At 34.8% G+C, this 23083-nt stretch overlaps 1 pseudogene across 1 annotated transcript in view; it reads right to left on the bottom strand.

The window, feature by feature from the left end:
• Window positions 1-23083, bottom strand: part of LOC143249634 (peroxidase-like) — a 54731-nt pseudogene that overhangs the window by 18730 nt on the left and 12918 nt on the right. The window contains exons 2-4 of the transcript XR_013027880.1: window positions 6513-6725; window positions 6230-6318; window positions 4130-4232 (exon numbers count right to left, since the gene is read on the bottom strand). The product of XR_013027880.1 is annotated as a peroxidase-like (transcript). The remainder of the gene's footprint in view (window positions 1-4129; window positions 4233-6229; window positions 6319-6512; window positions 6726-23083) is intronic.

The raw sequence follows: 23083 nt of genomic DNA, 5'->3' as shown, positions 1-23083 counted from the left end.
AGACACACTGTGTTATTAACAAAAATGACAGCTCAATGATTTTCCACCTTCTGTAATCTCGGACTGCGGTAATCTAAAGTAACACATACTTTCAATGGATGTACTCTACTGGACTCTTACTTCACATACCAGTTTTTGAGGTAATTCATTAAGAAATGCTCGAGACATATCTGCTTTTTTCATTGAGTTTCTTCCGATTTGTTTTCATTCGTACCAAACAAATACACAAACTTTATTTAATACAAAGATATATTTCAGTGTTAAGGAATATTTTTCAAATTTAGAACACTGCTATATCTTTACAACCTGCAACAAGGAGTCTCATTTGGTGCAAATATAAGCCGCATGTGCAAAGTTATTCAACAAAAACCACTCAAATTTAACGAAAGAGTTTGTGCACACCTGTGCAGAAATTCATATGAACGATCAATCTGACGTTTTTACTACAATTTCATCTGAGAGTAAAAGTGGACCACTTTTAGTTTTTGTCATTGGGCTGATTTGGAGCAGCGAAACTACAACGTGAAAGTACCTGCAGATAGATAAGTGTTGGTTAAGCCAAGTAGAGTAGATTAACAGTTTCCAGGTCAAGTCTTCAAAAGAATAGTACTGGTGGAAGGTTATTAGAGATTATTTATTGCCAACTTCTCAGTATAAATTTACTAAATTTTATGAAATTAAAAGAATTTAGGGTCACGTGATATTACCTTAGACAATTAACATAAATAACGATGTTTGATACGACTGCATGGGGATGATGACAAGAAACTGTTCATCTGAATTCCGTGGTGTTACTATAAAAGAAGCTATTAACATTGTTTTAGAGAGAGAAAAAACTATTACAAAATATTTTGAGAAATCTGGTTGGTTCTGTAAAAATAAAGGTTTGCTCTGAATAATAAGGTTGCGTATCTAAAGCTAACGTAGGTTGCTATACAGTGTCACTTTCTTACTTGCTGTGGTTTGTTGGTGTGCATCAATAAAAAGTCATGATATGTAATTAGAAACTCTTTAGGTGTGGCAAAAAAGTGAGATCTAAATAGGGCTGAGTGTGAAACTTAAAAGAATGAAATCAAAATAAGCGACCAAAACTGTAGCTACACTTAGAGCATTGAAAGAAGTTTACAGCAAATATTAATTCATTAGCTAGCTAAGCCTCGCATCTTGTTTTACCCATCATCATGTTCCAAGTTGAATAAAATATGCAGCGTGGCTAACTAAAGGTTGAATATCTGCTATAAGTGTAACTTGGTCGCCAAATTTGATTTCATTACTTTGAGTATCATGATTAATCCTTTTTTTTTGCCGCACTTTTCGGGAAATCGAACTCCGGATTTTAGCCTTGTAAGTCAGTAAGCTTACCGTCGTTCCACTGAGGTACAATAAATGAGTGAATAACTTGTATATACATCAAGTGAACGAAATGTCATTGACGACAGTTTAATCCAACCTATTTTTTATATAATTTAAATACGTATATTTTGAGTGTGACACTTTGTAATCATATTCTTTTATAAGTTAAATACTCAAAATTCAACATTTCTGAAAAAAAGATAATGTGTCAGTAAGCAAAATGGATAAAAGGTGACAGTAAGAGGAATGGATGACAGTAAGTGGAATGGATAAAAAGTGACAGTAAGCGGAATGAAAAGAAAGTGGCAGTAAGCAGAATGGATAGAAAGTGACAGTAAGTGGAATGGTTAAAACGTGATAGTAAGCAAAATGGATAGAAAGTGACAGTAAGCAAAATGGATAGAAAATGACAGTAAGCAAAATTGATAAAAAGTGACAGTAAACGGAATAGGAAGAAAGTGACAGTAAACGAAATAAGAAGAAAGTGACAGTAAGTGGAATGGATAGAAAGTGACAGTAAGCAGAATAGAAAGAAAGTGACAGTAAGTGGAATGGATAAAAAGTCACAGTAAGCGGAATGGAAACAAAATGACAGTAAGTGGAATGAAAAGAAAGTGGCAGTCAAGCAGAATGGATAAAAAGTGACATTAAGCAGACTGGATGAAAAGTGACAACAAAACAGAACGGATAAAAGTGACAGCAAAGTGGAATGGAAAAAAGTGACAGATAAAGTGAAATGAAAAAAAAAAAACGACAGATGAAAAGTGGAATAGAAATAAAAGTGACAGCAAGCGGTATGGATAAAAGTGACAATAAAGCAAGAATGGATAAAGCGACAGAACGGATTGTCGCAAGCACAATTGATAAAAGTGACAATAAACAGAATAGGAAAAAAAAGTGACAGTAAGATGGAATGGATAAAAGTCACACAGTAAGCGGAACGGAAACAAAATGACAGTAAGTGGAACGAAAAAAAAAAAAAAGAATAGCAGTAAGCAGAATGGACAAAAGTGGAATGGACATGACAGACTGGATGGATGAAAGTGACAGTAAGCAGAATGGGATGACAAGAATGGACAGTCACAGTAAGTGGAATGGAAACAAATGACAGCAAAGTGGAATGGATAAAAGTGACAGCAACAGAATGGATAAAAGTGACATGGATGGATAAAAGTGACAGTAAGCAGAATGGATAAAAAGTGACAGTAAGCAGAATGGATAAAAAGTGACAGTAAGTGGAATGGAAAGAAAGTGACAGTAAGCAGAATGGATAGAAAGTGACAGTAAGTGGAATGGATAAAAAGTGACAGTAAGCGGAATGGATAAAAGTGACAGTAAGCAGAATGGATAAAAAGTGACAGTAAGCGGAATGGATAAAAAGTTTTACGATGCATCTATTAGTATTCAAGATTCCTGCTGAACCTCGACCTCAGCAACCAACGAAACAGAACTGACGAGTGAAAATACGGTAACACGAAAGCCACTGTAAGATTAGTGAAATCTTAGTTTCATTCTTCTATGCTATTTTCAAATTTTGCATGCGCGATAGTTTTGATTTAAGCTGTAGCTTTGTTTGTTTGTTTTTGAATTTCGCACAAAGCTACTCGAGGGCTATCTGTGCTAGCCGTCCCTAATTTAGCAGTGTAAGACTAGAGGGAATGCAGCTAGTCATCACCACCCACCGCCAACTCTTGGGCTACTCTTTTACCAACGAATAGTGGGATTGACCGTAACATTATAACGCCCCCACGGCTGGGAGGGCGAGCATGTTTGGCGCGACTCGGGCGCGAACCCGCAACCCTCAAATTACGAAGCGCACGCCTTAACGCGCTAGGCCATGCCAGGCCCTTAAGCTGTAGCACAAAAGGAATATGGAAAATAATTTCATTTGAAATGTCTGTATAAAATAATAAAGTTAAGTTTTAAAATATTCGTCAAGGACACACCATGTAATGAAATCTTTCTGCAACACTATATGCCTTTTTTTTGCACTCAGCCCCTGAAAGGTAGTGATAACCGAATTTGATTATTGATAACATTTGTTTATTTATTTTGTGTCCCTTCCCCGGTGGCTGAAGCTTTAAAAACTAAAATTGTATGTGGCGGCCAAAGTGCACGACATTTATTGTTGAACTTTGTGTTTTATTATTGTATTATGTCTAGAATTGTGAGGATTTGGTTATTTTTCCTTACAGAATGAAGAATTGATCTGGCAAGGATCGTTAAAGTATGATTCATTATTGATATTGTGTTTATTTGTATGTTAAGTCATGCTAATACTGAAAGGAAAATTCATAGCTTGAAGCCAGCTTAAATAAACAATAAAACATATACTCTGCTATTTTAGTAACTTTATATACTAATCTCATCAGGATAGAGAATGTTTCTTAAATTTATATTTACTAGAGTAAAAACCGGTTCTTGAAAATATGTTTCACCCAGTTCTTGCTAGCAAACAGCCAGCATCTTCGTGATGAAACGATATAAATGTTGGTCGTGAGATTTGACCGAAAGCTCGCGTGAGATTTCAGTTTTACAACAATTACATATATAGTCGTGGCTCTCCGCTAAATGTTGAAGATAAAAAAATGTTCTGGTTAAACTATAATTACAATATGGAAGTAACAAAAGAACAAGAACAAAGAATTACGTAGTTTGTCAAACAACATTTTCATCGTAAAGATCAGACGTATTAATTCGGCCGCAAGATACCGGTGGTACTGAACATTAATTAGCCAATGAGAACCATCGTTATATCTTAGTAAATGCTACTTACTGCTTCGCCAATATCCGAGTAGTGGCCAACACTAGCTCTGCTGTTTTGTCAATATGTGATGGGAGTGGCTCCAAAGAGTTAATGGTTGGTGGATGTATGTATCCTATATGAAAAACAATAACTATTGAAATAAACATTAACTCAGTAAAAAATTTTGCAATCAGTAAGATGGATACTTTTAAAAAATGATTGAAAATATTGTTTGTTTGCTATTAAGCAAAAGGCTAAACAACGGGCTATCCACATTGTGCCAATCAGGGTATCAAAACTTGATTCTTAAGATTATAAGTCGTGAGACTTACCGCTGTGTCACTGGAGGGGGACTGGAAGTAACAGTCTAAAAATGGTGGTGAAACATGATTCATCTTTTGTGAGATTTTTCATCAGCGTTTATCTTTTACAGGCTTCACCCAGTAAGTTTGATTTTTTTCATTCTGAAGTTCTGATGTTATTTCACTGCTGAGGTGACTGGTATAATTTACCATTAGCTGAGTTTGATGAACAATAAGTCACGTGGAAAATTACTTTTCCAAACTGCATTTTTAATTTTAAATACTGTGTTCATAAATCACTGAATCACTTTCTTAGTTGAACAGAATGAGAGCAAGGTAAGATACGATATAATGGATGCTTACACCTCGGGTTTGTTCATGACTAGTGGTGTCATTAGTACATCTCGAGACACGGACACTGTTCGCAGTTTAAATAATGTCCAGATGATAATCGATGTCCGTCCACGTTTGCGCCAGCATATCAGGAATAATAGCTGCACTTGCATTGGTTATTCGGGTACGCAATGCCATATATGTTACTTTCGTCTTATATATAACATTTCTCATATATCTTCAAGTAAACGAATGGAAAAAAATAATTAAGACTTCAGTGTCTCACATACTGTAAAGACTAGACTGTTTGACACATATAGTTTTTATACTATTCAATTCAGGAAGTGTTTCAGTGAGCACTCTTTATATCTATAAACTCTTTATTAGCAAGCCAATGATATTTAATTTATTTATGCACCCCCTTCCCCACCAGATGGCTTAGCAGTAACTATGGTGGCTGATAACGCTAATATGGAAATAGCACAGTTTGGTTTGGTTTGAATTTCGCGCAATTATACAGGAGGGCTATCTGCGCTAGCCGTCCCTAATTTAGCAGCGTAAGACTAGATGGAAGGCAGATAGCTAGTCATCACCACGCACCGCCAACTCTTGGGCTACTCTTTTACCAACGAATAGTGATTCTGGCCGTCACATTATAACACCCCAACGACTGAAAGGGCGAGCATGTTTAATGTGACAGGGATTCGAATCCACGACCCTCGGATTACGAGTCGAGTGCCTTAACCACCTGGCCATGCCAGGTAAGGAATAGCACAGATATACATTGTGTAGTTTGTGCTCAATAAAAGAATATTTCTATATCTTAATATGAATTGAAATTCACCGTTTTAATTCTTTAAGTATTAAACATTTGTTACGAGTATCACGTTTGTGTTAGTCAATTGTCACAAGATAGTTATTAGTCAAAAATAAATTGACTATTAAAATAAACATCTCAAAAATATCGAGAAAAATATTTTTACCAAGATAATAGTTATGTTTTAAAATATGATACATATTTTATGATTATAAAACTACAGCAATATCTGGGGCGGTAGTTATTTTTCAGGCGTAAAAATCATTATAACTAAGTTTCGTCTTCGCAGAGACTTTCAACTATTAAGTAATATTGTTACGTATAAATCAACTTATTGTTCATTGAAGAGTTGATGCATGGTACATACAAACTCGTATGTTTGATCTCCATATTTTACTCTTTAGTATATATATTTCATGTTGTGCTTTTCTTACTGATCTCAAAGAATAACAACGAATACTTGTTTCAGTTCATCCAAAATTGATTAAATACAACCATTTTAGTCCATAACAATACCCACTTACAACGATATTACAAATCAAAATTGTTTATTTTGCTATCACAAAATGTTTAACCGCTATTACACGCCAGAAACCGGTTTGAACTCGTTAATGTTACAATAAGGTGTTTAAGTGAAATTATTCGTCTGACTCAATTGATCAGAGCTGCTCAGCTCACCTCTTAAACGTTTAGCTTCGGCAAGAGCTCGGTTAACGTCGGTATATCGTATACATACGTCGTCTACAGGAGGAGAAGATCGGAAGGGTCTGAAAAACAACCAAACAAATTAGTATATGGTAAAAACTACTCTGCATTCCCGATTATGTACATGCATAGACATTTGATCATAGATGTGAAGTTGTAGCTATTAAAACTTTTCAGTAAAGGGAGATGACTATTAATATGATATGCGCGATTTATTATTAATGTTTTGAAAAATAAGCAATTAATTAGCACTTACCCAGGTTTTAGGAATTCTAGGAATCCACCGTAACGAGGCGCTGGTGTCCTACCATGAGAGTTCACGTAAGTTCGATGGAGGATGAGAGCGCACTCTGTCGACGTACCACCAAAATCTGGACCAAACGTTGGGGGGACATTGGAAATGCTGTTCAGTTGCGACAGTACAGAACTCCACGAAAATATCACTAATAAAGCTAGGTACAGTTGATTGCTATGGTCAAGAAAGAAATTATGTTAATTTATTTATTTATTGGTTTTATTTTATAATTAGCAAGATTTTAAAATTGGAAAATTAATTATATGATCAAGTTTTTTATGAAAATTCTCAAACTTAAAAAATCAGATATAAAATAGTTATTTGAACATAAAACTTCAGTACAGATTAGATTGAGTATTAATTTCTCTATGCAACAGTATTAGTTCACGCAACTGTTCAACGCAGTAGAAAACGTGTGGGCCCTTGGAAAGTGGCATAGGGCAATTCGAATGTCTTTTCCCTAGAAGTTTGGGAAAAATCAACAGGATAGCACGATAATCACGTAGAGATACCAGAGGAAACATGTGTTATTTATATCCGAATGCTCACCCTCAGTATCACTGAATATCATAGGAAAATCCTACGGGTACAAACCAAGTTTGATTGAGTTCAGTCAAAAAAAGTGTATTTGTGATACACAAATGACACTTCAGTTTTTTATACAGAGATAACAAAGAAAAACTAAAGAAACGCAGATAAATTTTATATTACTAATAATTTTGGACGTACAAGAGACAGATGTAAAGATTTCATCGCAAACACGATACTTTGTATAAGCAGACTTGAAACAAAACAGCTTTTTAGTTTTACTTGAAAAAAGGCTGAATGAGTGCTAATATTTAAATTGTGTTGTTTTTAAAGAATATCTGAAGGAATAATGATTATGGACTATGGAATTCGATACTGTCTTAAAAATACGTATCGTTCATATATGTTTCAACTAGTATGTGAGCTTTAGATTAACTGCAGCGTGGTAAATTCTTTTCTATCAGAAAGTGTACTAAATATCACACAGTATTATGCCAAGAAACCAGGAGTAAAACCAGTTCATTACTTCGGATAATTCTGTTTCTTATTTTCAACTTAGCTTTTCCAACCTTTGAAACAGACCTTTATAAAAAGGAAGAAAAAAAAACAACAGACTTTCAAAAATTATAATTTTATGTAAGGATCGTTTGGTGGCGCTAAATATCACGACGACATGATCTTCCACCATAAGGGTTAATACACACACACCCACTAACATTTCTTCTCAAGACATCTCCGATACTTTGAGAAAAACATTCTTAAATCACAAGCCACCTGACTGCAAAGGCTTTACGTAACGATTAGGGCTACAGTAATAAATGCATTGAGATATTCCATTTTTTTGAAAAGATTACCACATATAATCTATATACACATAGCAAACTTTAAGCATTAGTTTTTCGGATAATGTTTTACTCAAACCTTATCATCAGTGATTCAAACTCCAACACATTTAACAATTAACAGATTCCAAGACATGTGTTCAATATCACTTCTGTTGCTACTGATTATAAATCCAATCTTCTTACACTTACGTATCCTCCATTCAAGACACACAACTCACTCTAATACTGCTTGACCAATTTCAGATTACATTATGTAACACAAATTTTGTTCCTGAATAGTATGTGTTATTTCTTAATTGCTTATGTTGTAAAAGTACAGAAAATGGTCATCATTCCCCTCAAACTTTGCTTTTGTGACCTGGATAATGAAATTTAGAAATTAAGCTATTTTCTATGTAAAAACGGACAGATTTGCACATTTTCATTTACATAAGGTCTGAATAAAACAACATATGAATCAAGATTTTCATGCATTTATACTAAAGTTATACAAAAATGAACAAAAATGTTTAGAAGTGGGTAGTTTTTCAAGATTTGAGACTGTAATGTAAATCATCTTCACGTATCAGCCCCCAAATATAGTCTCTCATCATGTTTTAATTATACGCTTCCAGGTCACAAAAGCAAAGTTTGAAGAGAAAAATATGTCTTTTCGAATTACTTTAGGTATAAGCAATTGAGAAATAACACATTTTGCCCAGGAACAAGAAAAAGTAAAAATGTTGTTATATAGTGTTATAACACAGAACACAACTATAAGCCATGTGTTTCCTAATAAACATCTAGTTGTGTTATTGTTTTTATAAAGGAGGTATTTACATTAAAGAGTAACTTGTCCATTGTCAACTTTCAAATAACGTACAACCGTCACGTGATACAGATATTGGCGTATACGAGTAATTGTCAGATGAGCAAATGCAACACTTGCCCTTAAATAGGTCACAGAATACTTGTTTAAAGCCTACATCAGGTCTACTATGTTAATAGCCACTTAACCTGTACATCTAAATTATTAATTTGTCGTATTTGCTGTGAGAACTACAACCAAATTTACAGAGAAGAAACAAGTCGTATAATCTTTAAAAGCGCGCGAGAACGATTACGATAATTTCAATTCAGAATCAACATAAGCTTAACTAGGCCTTTCAATAAAAATGGTCATTCCATTTAGCATTTTCAAGTGATTTTCCTACAACATGATATTTTAACAATCAACGTCTGGTATAGCATGTTGGTCAGAGCACTCGAGTCACACTCTGAGGGTCTCAAGTTCGAATCCCGTACTCAAATGTGCTCTCCCTTTTAGATGTGGAGTTGTAATGATGTGACAATCAATCTTATAATTTGTTGGTAAATGGTAACCCAAAAATTGGTGGTGCTTAGTGTTGACAAGCTGCCATCCAGTTAGTCCCTCACTTCAAAATAAGAAACGGTTAACACGTAACTAAAATAAAAAATCAAAGAATCAGAAGAGGAAAAGAAATTACTTTTAAATTAGGTTTATTAGTTCTATTGGTATTCATTAACGATTCAGTTATTTATAAGTCAAGAAAACACGTCCATCATGTTTTTCTTCGATATTTATTTTATTTTTTAATTGTCAAATATATTTCTTTGAAAGTTCTTTTGAAAAACAAAACATTCAGAAACTGATTTATAAAACGTGTTTTACGCAGCTTTTCTTAATCATACTTTTATCACCATTGGTTTGTAATCAACAGCTTGTCATTGCTTTCATTAGCTTTGTTATTGTAATAACTACATTGTTTACATTTCGTTTTTCCTTTCCGTGTAATATTCTTTTCTTGATTACTGCATTACATTAAGATGTAGCTTGTCGTAAACCGACAAGTTTGTTTATGGTTCGAAATGAGCGTTTTCACCACAACAGCAAGAAAAAAAAAAAGAAATTAAAATGAATTATTTACAAAATTCGATTTCCATATACATTTAAGTGACCACAATACTATGACACAGAGAAACCATTACTACTTTCGAGACGAACCTTCGAGTGTGTAATTTGTCTTTATTATGATGACGTAATTATTTGAGCGGCTCATTGAAAAACAAATAAAGCTGAACTTGTATTGTTAAAAAATCGGTTCGGTCTTACAATCGAATAACCATGAATTCTGAATAACCTTCGTTTATCAATAACGTTCAAGAGCAATAGTCTATTAACACCATAACGCTATTTATGATGTCATATTGACAAAGTAATTTCGAGAAAAGTATAAATGCACTGTTCAAGAATATTATCCTGTACTATTTGCTACTATTTGTACAAGTATGCTGTGGAGTGTTCTTGAGGCTCAAAAGTTTATTAACTCCTCTAATTGCTTACAATTTGAGAGCATAGCTATATGCATATTTTTCATACAAACTGGGTGAGTGAGTATTTAAGACTGACATTATATACAGAGGTTGCAGCTTCAAGAGTCTATAAGGCTACATCCAATCATACTCTGTCTGACGAATGTGCATCATGACAATAGTCCTGCAGCATAAGTTCCATTACAAAAGGCTCTGTCGTGAGGCTGTTAGGCTCAAATCCATAGGCGACTTGATTAATATGTCTCCGTATGGTATAGGATGAAAATTCGTTGTGTTCTCCACTTGTTTGGTATGGGATGTGTGAATATATATCTCGTGAAAGCAACTTATGTATATGCAACTTATATCTTTCTATCCAGATGGAGATATTCTAGATTATTTTTACACTATTGCTTGGATCTCATAGACGGTTTCTTCCAATGAAAAATTTGTGGATTCTCATCTGTTTTAAGACGTCGTACTTTGCTTATCATGGTTGGAGTATAGCTACTTCTAGATTTCTTCTGAATGGTCCTGGTGCTATCTGTATTCAATGTATTAAGTATAAGAAATATCCTCATCTTGAAAACTCTAAATCCCAAAATCGTTTTGATATTATGCATTCAAACCTTTATCAAAACTACAGTCAGTTGTTTTACAATAGATGTTGCATGTTACCAACAGTCAGGATGACTTCGTTCTCCAGATGACATCAGTTAAATGTCTAAGAAAGACAGAAATTCAAACTATCGAACGGGTTTCATAAACACAGTTTTATAAATTTAGATTATAAAAGTAGATTAACAATAAGCAAATGGTTATGGCTGATACAGATATTAAGCCTATCTAACCTATAGCTAGAGGAAAGTTTCATTTTAAGGACTTACATGGTCATGAACGGTGATGAAACGTAGGGTGTGGCAAAAGGAACAGCAGGGGTAAAACGTATAACGAAAAATGCTAATAGTAATGAACTTATTACAAAAAAATATCAAGTGAGGCTTTCAACAATGTTTATATTATGTGCAAAATACAGTTTAATTTACGTAAAAAGAAAGTTTATTTGTTCAAGCGCAAAGCTGCGCAATGCGCAATGGGCTATCTTCTTGTACCTACCTAAGGGATCTAACCCAGAATGTTACAGATACAAGCTCAATGATTAGAAAAAAAGTAAATTTTATTTAACAGAGTGTAACTGCTAACTAATGATGTGTTACAAGGTTAGTGAAACGAAGTTTTAAAATTTAGTTATTACAGAGAAGAAATACAGAAAACAATACAGCTCTCTGACAATGCTTTGGACCCGTAATTTTCCAGATACATTATTGTATTTCAATTGTATTCCGTGAAAAACACAGGGCTCGGCATGGCCAAGAGGTTAGGGTGCTCGATTCGTAATATGAGAATCGCGGGTTCGAATACCCGTCATACTAACAATGCTCGCCCTTACAGCCGTGGATGCGTTATAATGTGACAGTCAATCTCACTATTCGTTGGTAAAAAAAGTAGCCCAAGTGTTGGCGGTGGGTGGTGCTGACTAACTGCCTTCCCTCTAGTCTTGCATTGCTAAATTAAGGACGGCTAGCACTAATAACCTTCGTGTAGCTTTGCGCGAAATTCAGATGAAACTAAACCTGAAGAATTATAGTGTGATTTTAGTCTTTTTTCGTCTGTCTACAAACGCTCCACGAGCCTGAAAGCTTAGACACAGCCGCCCGTAGTTTAAAAGAGTCGAGTGAGGACCAGTGGTTAAAGTCCCACAGTATCAATTTAGGGGTTCATGGTTCGCGTCCTATTACGACCAAAAAAGAATGATACTCCACACTTTGGAGCCGTTATAAGAGTGGCAGCCAAATCCACATTTTTGGTCTGATAAAGTAATCAAAGACCATATTTCCTTTAGTGCAGATAGCTCTCGTAGAACTGTGTACAAAATTCAGCAAAACAAACCTGAACTGCACTACAAGGAAGACACCTGCTCAGGAGGAATTGTCTCCTCTCTAGCCAGAAGTTATTGAATAATGTAATTGAGGATTTTGTTATGACTTATTTTTCAACGGTATATCGATGACTCGAACTTTGGTTGCGACGCGCAGCTGAGTAAGCTAAGGAATAAACCAAATGCGTCCGCTCTTGAACTTTTATTAAATTATTTGAAGAATATTCAACTACTTACAGAAAACTTTCGATTTTTTTTTCTAAAGGTCAAAGAATATTTTATAACTTTTGTATAACGTGTAATAACTGTAAAACTATGACATTTAATACTTTTAATTTCTACGCTGATAAGAAAGGGAAGAGAAGTATTATAAGAATATTTATGATTTGATTGCAATTCCAAAAGCAGGTTGTACCAAACAAATTACTTTTTAGAAAATATTTTGTTTATTATCCTTTACAGTAAGTAATTTTTTTAAATTTCAGGTGATTTTTACGCACATTTTCTTAGACCACATTATAGAATATATAGAATAGTAATAATAATGTCTTATAGGCTTGATGCCCGGCATGGCCAGGTGTGTTAAGGCGTTCGACTCGTAATACAAAGGTCGCGAGTTCGAATCCCCATCGCGCCCAAACATGCTCGACCTTTCAGCCGTGGTGGCGTTATAATGTGACGGTCAATCCCACTATTCGTTGGTAAAAGAGTAGTCCAAGAGTTGGCGGTGGGTGGTAATGACTAACTACCTTCCCTCTAGTCTTACACTGCAAAATTAGGTACGACTAGCGTAGATAGCTCTCGTGTAGCTTTGCGCGAAATTAAAAAGAAACCAAACTTACAGGCTTTGTTCATCTTACTTGTAAGAGGTAAAATATTATGGGTGCTTACACGTTCCGAAAAAGAAAACCTGCCTGAAACAGATTATGAGTACAATATCTCGTGCCACTTCACGCACATCTTTCTACGTTAATTTGGTGCGTGCTCGCTTTCAGTTTTTTTTTTTTTTGACCTGGATTCCACACCTGTAATATCAGTAATAACCAAGTTATAGAATCTTGTACTTATGTATATTCTCTTGCAAAAATAAAATAAAAGTTTCAGAAGCTGCATGCAGTCGTGAGTTACTTATTGTAGATGTGTATTTGTCGAAATCTATATACTTAAATTTATGTTTAATGAGAGGTGTGGTAGTTATTGCGCCAGACTGCCGACAACACTTGTTTCTTGCTTCTCGAATTAGTACCAGAGGTTTTAATTTAAACTATGTTACATTTTTGGCTTGATTGAACCAGTTTGACTACTCCATGGAAGTTTGTCGTAAACCTATACTGCTTATAAAATGGAGGACAGGTGTTCACCAATATGGTTTGGTAGATTTGTGAGTAAAACCTGACATATAAAAAGCTAATAAAACTTTTATAGATATAAAACTTTTATATGGCTGTAACTAATAAAATATAAGTTCAGTTTCATGTCGTTTACCATATTTCGTATTACAAGTTTCAAATTAAAAGGAACATAACGTCCTTTTTAAAAATTTCTTCTACAATTTTCAGAAAATTCTTACAGTGAATAAAAAAGATGAAATATAAATGGTTTTAAAAATGTTAGGATAGTTCTCAGTTTATGTCATATGATTCATAGTTTGGTTAAATACATCATTATAGAAACAGAACACAAAGTATTATATTTACATCGAGAAAATCAACCGAAGAGCTAAATAATAAGTTATGGCGTCCAGAGGTCAAGAATAAAAGGCTTAACTCTGCTGTAGATTTTAAATTAACTGTTTAAATATTCTGTTCTTTGGTGTGAATAACTTCGAGATTAATACAACATATAATTTAGAAATGTTAACGCAGTCGAAAATATACTTGTGAGTTTAAAGCATCTGGCAAGCATATAACTTCAGAGGGCCTGGCATGGCCAGGTGGTTCAGGCATTCGGCTTGTAATCTGAGAGTCGCGGGTTCGAATTCCCGTCACACCAAACATGCTTGCCCTTTCAGCCGTGGGTGTTATAATGCTACGGTCAATTCCACTATTCGTTGGTAAAAGAGTAACCCAAAATTTGGCGGTGTGTGGTGATGACTAGTTGCTTTTCATTTAGACTTACACTACTAAATTAGAGACAGCTAACGCAAACAACTCTCGTGTAGCTTTGCGCGAAATTCCAAATAAGCCAAAATAACTTTATGATAAAAAAATATGTCACGAATCAGCCTATTGACTGCACAGTGACACCCATTTTGGGCACGAAAGTGTGCAAGTTCTACTGTTAATTGTTAAACCTTTTCAGGCTCACTTTTTAATTACTGTCCGAGAACTCTTTGAAAAAGTAATGAATTTCATCAGTCCTTGATCATATGAAATAGATAGAAGCACATTCTTGTCTGTTGGTTTGCTGGCAATGACCGAATTTGAAAATCGAAGTCCTTATTCATAAATTTGTTTTCCCTCGTCTTCTCGTTCTATTAAAAGTTCTCAGAGTTTTGCTAATTGTTTGATGTGCCTGAGTTGTTGTTATTACAATTTTGTTTGTGTTTGAAAATTAATTTCAGTGATAAGTATCAACTTTCACATTAATCGATATTTTATTCATTATCAAGTAAAAGGCCCATGATCTTCAGATGTAGGCGTCCTTTATTTCGAAGTACTGGCTAATTACAACAGCACCTGTAACAACAAGGGCTTTGTACTCCTCTTTAAACCGAGCATCTTGAAACTGATTGCCACATTTATAACGCACCCACTGCTGAAAATATGGAGTATTTACATTGGCATTGCGGGAGGTTTACAAGTAGGGCACATCTGGCCCGATTTTGATTCTCTCCTTAACAGAATGGTTTCATCGCAATGCTTTAGTCAATGTGGTTTAAAATCGTGCAGTTAATTTGTACGATAACATAGTATCACCCAAATAAAGAATTCCCCTACTACGTGATAGTAGCAATGTAGGTAACATGAATTTAAAAACTGCACGACATAAGATAGCCATTGACTGTTTACAAACATTAACTCGTTTTTTTCTATTTCTCTAAATAAATCATTCAAACAACCTAGTCAAGATTTTAATTATAAAACGAAAACTTATTGGACAGTTTTTTGAGCATGCATTTAAAGAAAGTCAAGTGTCAAACAAATTTTAATGGTCGGAGTGCTCTTAGGATGGGTTCTCGAACCTATTGTCACAAAACACGCTCTGCAATCTGGAGCTGTTGATGCATTGTACGAGTTTCAGTCAGATCCGATTGTAACCAAGAGACGCTCAAGAGTTGGCGGTGGGTGGTGTTTGACTAGTCTTCCCTCTAATCTACAGCTGAAGATTAGAGTTAGACGACTGTTCACAAATAACCCTTTGTGTGAAATGTTAGGATCAAACAATAACTTTATTGTTACAACTTGATATACTTTCTAAACTAGTGCAAAAAAAGAACACTTTTCATCCCAGTGGTTTAGTCCATGTTGTTTAAAATCGTGCAGTTAGTTTGTATGATAACATTGTATCATCAAAATAGAAAGAAAATTAAATTCAAGCAGTTGTTTTTAATCACGTTTATCGTTAAAACAAGAAACAGAAAGAGATGACTGATTCCAGACATCGTACATTTATAGAGAAGACTAAGATAACTGAACAGCAAAGTTTTTCGAGTGATCGTTATTCGTTATTTTGTGATGTGTGTTTTTTATTAATGGTAGTATGTTTTAGGTATATTAAAAAATTATATTTACTGAAATACTTGAGAGCACTAACCTTCTATGATAAGGAAAAATCTTATAAAAGCAGTGTTTAAGGTGAGCTGCAGGAAAAAAAAACCCAAACAACTGATTAACAAGTAAAAAACGCAGGATTACCTCAAAGAAGTTCCTTATTTTTTCAATACGATTTTTGAAACAAACTGAACCATTTCTCTGTCATAAATCTCTTTCCAGGCAGTTCTTGTAGGTATGAGTTCTTAATACATACTTTGTTTTTCATTTCAAACTAATAATAACTTCGCATTGCGTCTTATTATTCAGGTCGACCTGGAAGAAACTGGGAATACAAATGGTTCTTGTAATAACAAGTTTCTCTTTTGTTTTTTGTGTGTGATCCATAGAATATAGTGTGACGGAACTACAATAATAAAGCAGATATAAATGAATAGTGCTAGATAAACCTGTTTTCAATTAACAACACGTGATTCCTCTAAGCCTTGACAGGTCTTTTATCGTAGTGTCTGCATAATGACTTTAGTCTTCCCGTTAAATACACTATAGTCACAACACTTGATTGTAATTACTCAAAGAAAAATGAATACCATATGATGCATTCGAGTATTTCTTGAGAATTATGCACACTCAGATACAGTAACATCGTAAGTATGCCATTTAGTGCAGCGTACTCTAAAAAATATCCCAGTCCAATGTGAGGATCTGGGAGAAAAAAACAACGCAGTTTTTGTTTATGATTTACAAGGAAAATCTTATCTTGTATGTGCACTAAATATCGAATATATCACTTCTCTGTTGTATATTATGACTAAATAGTAAGTTTATTTCAAAATTTCGAGAAAGGCTTACATTTCTAATAAAAATTAATTTTTGAATGCACATTAAGTAATAAAACAAATTTGATAAAACTATCTTGATTATCACGAACTACCCAAGTTCTTATAATTAAGAAATCTTAAGGCGACGCTAACTATGCCTGATTTGAAATTGTAATTTATTCGATGAAATGCATTAAGTTGTTCGAATAAGTATTTTATACGTCTCTAAACATGTGCAAAGTAATACATACTACATGACTTTCGTGTTTTATGGAAAAATTCAGATACGCGCGTGAAATAATAAGCGAAAATGCTACTATAGGTCTCACATGCTAATTAATAACAAAAACGTCCGTTAGGACATACCTATGAAATAATAACAGTAATGCCGCTACGGCCCATGTTTCAAAATAAACACCAATACTACCGCTAGAGACAAGATCTGTAATAATAACAAAGTTGTTTAAAGGTCATAATTAAATTAAACTGGACCGTTAAGATTTATACAATTTATTTAAGTTATTACCTTTTATTAATTTAACCAAAACCCATTTTGTTTCCCAGCGATTATTTCAATATTACAAAAGCAACTATTAATTACTATAGATTTATAAATATAGGAGAATCACAAGATGAAAATTGTATTAGTCATCCCACTTAGTTTAAAAACACATCCAAAACAAAACTAGTGTGCAGTGTTTCTTCGAAATTGAATTAAAGACGAGCATTAACCGATTATTTCTTTGTTACATATGTTACAAAGTCAAACACGCGTTTTCTTAACATTTCACACCATGATGTGAAGCAAACCGGTGACTTTTTTTCCTTTAACTAAGTATGACATTTTGAGCCGATAGAATTCGACCAAACTATTACGACAGTGCTTACTCATTAAGATTTTATCTTATTTGGGCGTAATTAAAAGTGGGACGAACCCTCAAGTATTAGGACAACTCGTGACAGGGTGGCTCGGACTCTTAAGAGCTCTCTCACTGGAAAAATAAGTCTAATATTATGGTCTCGAAGGGAACCGTAGTAGTTGCTAACCAGATTAAAAAAAAAAAATTTGTACTCACTGACCACGGAAAGAATATCGTTACAAGAAGAAGTAAACTGACAAATGTAATAAAATGTATATGATATTGGGAACCTGAACAAGTCACCAAACTCGTTAAACAAGTATCAGTATATATATATATATACATACACACACATACACATTAAATGATATACATACATATATGTTTAGTATATTAGCTCGAGATATTAAAAAAGAAAGCGAGAGAAATAATGTATTTTTCTAAGCATCATAAACACGTAGTGAACTCTGTAATCAGTTTAATAAAACCCAGCTCTGGGAAATTATAGCCACACAATCTAGCTTTTTGTATATAGAAGACATACTGGATATAAGCTGAAAAATCGACTCATAAATTCTGTAAGACTTTGGTTGTTTGTGTTTAGATATAATACTATACATATGCAAAAACGGCTCGTTTGGGTTGAGAAAATATTTTACGTAGAAGAGCGAACAACGTTTCGACCTTCTTCGGTCATCGTCAGGTTCACAAAGAAAGAAAGAGATAACTGACCGGAAGCTGACCACATATTTGAGTGTCGGAAGGTTGAGGGCGGTGATAGATGTTTGAATATATAATTTGGTATTATTTATTTTATTATTTTTAATATAGGTATAAAGGCGTTCCTTTATATTGGTTTATTTTGGGTTTAAGTTGTTGTATAAGTAAGGCTTCTTTAATTTTGCGTTTGTTTATGTTTGTTTCTTTATTTAGTATTTGAGTGTTTTCTATGGTTATGTTGTGTTTATTTGACTTGCAGTGTTCGAAAACGTGTGAAGGTGACTTTTTATGTTCATTGAATCTGGTTTCCATTTTTCTACTTGTTTCTCCAATATAGAAGTCGTGGCAGTTATCACATTGCATTTTATAAATAATGTTGGTGTGGTGTTTGTCAGTGTAGTTTATACATAGTAGAGACCTCAGTTTCGTGCCTGGTTTTTGAATAAATTTGGTATTAACTGGAATGTCATATTTTGTTACTAGTTTTTGCCAAATGTTGGTTATTTGTCTGCTAATGTCGGGAATATATGGTATGCAGCAGTATATGGTTTCGTGATTTTTGGATTCGTGAGGTATATTTACTTTTGTTGGTTGATTTTACTTTCTCTCTAGGTGTGTGCGTATAATGTTTTCTACGGTTTGTGGAGAAAACTTATTGATGTTGATGAAGTATTGTTTTATACAGCACATGAAACAAAACAAAAACTCAACATACTAAGAAACCAAATAAACACAGCCATAAAACTATGCTCACCAGATAAAATTAACGATGAATTAGACAAAATAAAACAATACTTAATCAACATAAATGAAGCACAGAAGAACAGTATGAGTCAAGGTGCTCATGGGTTTAGTTCAAAATTTTTGGGAAGTTGAACGCAACCAAACTACCTCGCATAATGTAATAATTTCGAACATAATGTATAATTCTTTGTAGATATATTTTGCATTTCAAAAATTAGTATTATTTCGAAAATATTTATAAACATAAATTTAAGTATTTTAGTTTGTAAAGTTGCTAGTTTTCAATACATAGGTTTTAATTTTTCAGAAGAAGTCTGTATAATTAAAAAAACATTGTGCGTGTATGTGAAGAATTACAACCGACTTTAAAAGTAAATTAATTACATTATTGAAATATAGGTTGTCTGTAGGATGTTACCGGTTTCCTGGTCGTTCGGCGGTAACTTTACAGACTTATAACGTTACAAGATTTAAGTCCCCGGGATCGATAGAGCGCAGATAACTCTATATTGTAGTTTTGGAATTTCGCGCAAGCTACTCGAGGGCTATCTGCACTAGCCGTCCCTAATCTAACAGTGTAAGACCAGAGGGAAGACACCTAGTCATCACCACCCACCGCCAATTCTTGGGTTATTCTTTTACCAACGAATAGACCGTCACGTTATAACGCACCCACGGCGGAAAGGGCGAATATATTTGGTGCGACTGGGATTCGAACCCGCGACCCTCAGCTTACGAGTCTAGCGCCTTAACCCAGTCTTAACAAAAATTAACATAATAAGAGCAGATTCTAATTCAGCCTTGGCTAAAATCAATAAAATTAAACAGGTATAAAACAAAGTTATTGTTGTATAAAACTAAAAGCTGTTAGCATAATTTTTTATATCAGTGCTATAACAATAGCGTGTCTGAAAACAAACTAATTTTAATATTTCACAAATACATTTAAATTCCTATAAAAAATATAATCATAAACGTAGACAAACTGGAAATGTAAGCAAAATTAGCTCTGCTATCTTTTCAGGTTAAAAGGGTCACCTCTGTCGCAAATGAAGTCAAATTACCTGTAAAACTTTGAAAAACTCGTTACAATCAGAATCTATTTTAAAAAAAGTACGATATGTTATAAGTTATGCAGGTAAGTAAGTGCGCTACACCGATAATGCTTGTAGCAATAATTTTTTTGAGTTTGTAATGGGATTTTATGCTTTGATCACGTGAGAAAATAAAATTCGTAAATGAGCCAGTTTTTATAGATTACACAGTAATTAGTAAACTTCATCAGGAATTAATTATTGCTACCAAGGATGATGAATTGCTCGTTATAATTAATCAGTATTCAATGAAAATTTGTTTGTGCTTTTTAAGATAATGATGATTTAGATAGAATTATGCTCACTTCAATATATTGCATTTAACAATACTAGTGTAACATTCTCAAAAACATCCAACAATACGAAAGTAGGATTCTGAAGAGAATGATTAGATGTCAAGCTTACAGAACATTTTCAGCCGATGAATTTTTCATTTTAAAACCACATTTTTTTTTGTCCATCAAATACACGAGACATTTTTCCATGGGCAACTTTGAATTCGCACAATGAAGAATCGTGCACAAAACTACTAACTCATGGTGGCGCCAGTATCGATACGGTTCCAGCACTGTTTCGAAATTCGGCACTTGGTCAATTAATATTGCCTGTTTGAGTGGTGCATAAATTTCCTTCTTTTGTATTATTTTATTTTATCATTTTCACTAAAATTAGTGAGAAATGTGAAGATTGGAGTTTTGTTTTTTTTAATTTCGCGCAAAGCTACACGAGAAAAGTGGATTTGATTGAAAGGGAAGAAAGTAATGCGATCTGTAATACAGTATCAAACTATTATTTCGTTTCATGAAAACAAGCATAATTTCATTATCTGTTATATAATTGTAGTTACTGAATGAAAATATTTAAATATGTTTGTTTGTTTTGAATTAAGCACAAACTTCACAATGGGCTATCTATGCTCTGCCAACCACGGTTATCGAAACCCGGTTTTTAGCGTATAAGTCCGCAGACATACCACTGTGCCACTGGGGGGCATTTAAATATGTGTATTTGTCACTGACATTTTATGGGCCTACGGCTAGGATAGTTCCATAGGGTGAGTGACTTACTGGCTAGTTGAAGCGTTTTATACTTTTCAGCATTCACTCAGTTCTTCTCATTGACTATGATGTGATTCTTTTGGATCAGCCAAACACAGTTGGAATAGCACCTGATTTTACTTGCCTTCTTTGTGGAAAAGGTTGAAAAACAAAATTATATATATATATATATACTCTTCAAAAAAAGAAACGCAAAAGGCAAAATATGAGACAAATTGTTAACAAGTTTATTCCGGGTAGTTCTGTATGACATGTGTGAAACTTTGCACATTCACTGCTGAACATCTAAAGTCTGCAAAGGCGAAGTCCACGCTCACTAGGTGAAGTTTAACGTCACTCAACGTCAATAACGAGTATGCCCCCCGTGAGCATCAATAACTGCTTGGCATCTCCTGCCCATGGAAGCGATGAGATGACGAATCACATCCTGTGGAATGGCTGTCCACTCAGCCTGCAAAGCTGCTGCAAGCTGAGATAGAGTCTGCAGTTAAGGTTGTCGCCGTCGCAGACGTCGGTCCAACTCGTCCCAAAGATGTTCAATGGGGTTTAAATCTGGTGATCTGGAGGGCCAGGGAAGAACGTTGATGTTGTGGTGTCTCAAGAAGACAGTGGTGAGTCGGGCTGTGTGAGGACGGGCGTTGTCATGTTGAAAAACGTCGTTGACGTTCACCATGATGGGTTGCACATGGGGCCTAAGAATTTCGTCAACGTATCGTTGAGCCGTAAGATTCCCTCGAATGTGCAAAAGGTCTGTTCTGGCATTGTAGGCGATGGCAGCCCACATCATGACGCTGCCACTACCATATCTTTCAAAATCCTGCACACAGTTTGCTGCAAAACGTTCACCTCGGCGACGGTAAACACGGGTCCTTCCATCCTGCCTACGAAGCATAAAACGTGATTCATCGCTGAACCAAACATGCCTCCATCGTCGATGAGGCCACCCGATGTGCCCGAGTCCACTGCAGCCGCGCTTGATGATGTTGCTGGGTGAGGATGACGCCTCTGACTGGACGTCGAGGTCGGATTCCTACATCTCGTAGACGGTTGCGTACAGTCTGATTGGAAATCCTACGCAGCCCTGGTATGGTTGAGGCAGTGGTGGTCCTATCCCAAAGGTGACGTAACCGGATGTTGCGATCTTGTGCGGGCGTGGTCACACGAGGTCTGCCAGATCGTGGACGGTCACGAGTTGATCCAAGTTGTTGGTGACGATTCCATAGCCTTGTGATGGTGCTTGGGTGGACAGTCATCTGATCGAGATTCGCCTGCTTCCAAGCGACCAATGGCGTTGTTGCGTTGTGCTTCAGTCAGTCTTGGCGTAACTGTATTGCGTGTCGGTGGCTTAACACTGAGCTATGGAAACCGAACACCCGTCACTTTTATAGGGATTTTGCACATGTTGCACTTGCAGAACATGCAGATCTCTCAAACAAATTTATTGGACATGCATGCGTTTTGGCGAAAAATCCGATGTTTTCCTCCGTTTTCAAAGCGCACAACTTTTATTGTCATTTTGGTTTGACAATCAGTGCCTTAACACGTGTAACATCACATACTCTGAGCTTGTAACGTTATTACATATATTTTCTTTAAAATAACAAAAATATTCCTTTTGCTTTTCTTGTTTTGAAGATTATATTTCTTTTACAATATTTACTGACAATCACTTTCTAAGCCTACGATAGATTTTAACATACGGGTAAGTATTACTGAAATATTATTCTCTATCAAGTTACATGCATTACGTTAGTTTAGTCATAGGCCTACAAATTAATTTTGTACACCAAGTTCACCTAAATGGGGAAGTGTATTTTTAGAATAAAATTTCAAAACTTGGCTCAACCTAAAAAAGGTTAAAAAGCGGATATAATTTTAGAGAAATTTCTAAATGAAA

Source organism: Tachypleus tridentatus, chromosome 4, assembly GCF_004210375.1.
Source record: "Tachypleus tridentatus isolate NWPU-2018 chromosome 4, ASM421037v1, whole genome shotgun sequence".
NCBI lineage: Eukaryota > Metazoa > Arthropoda > Merostomata > Xiphosura > Limulidae > Tachypleus > Tachypleus tridentatus.
Note: the sequence above shows the minus strand (reverse complement) of the source record. Positions and strands in the feature narration are given on the sequence as shown.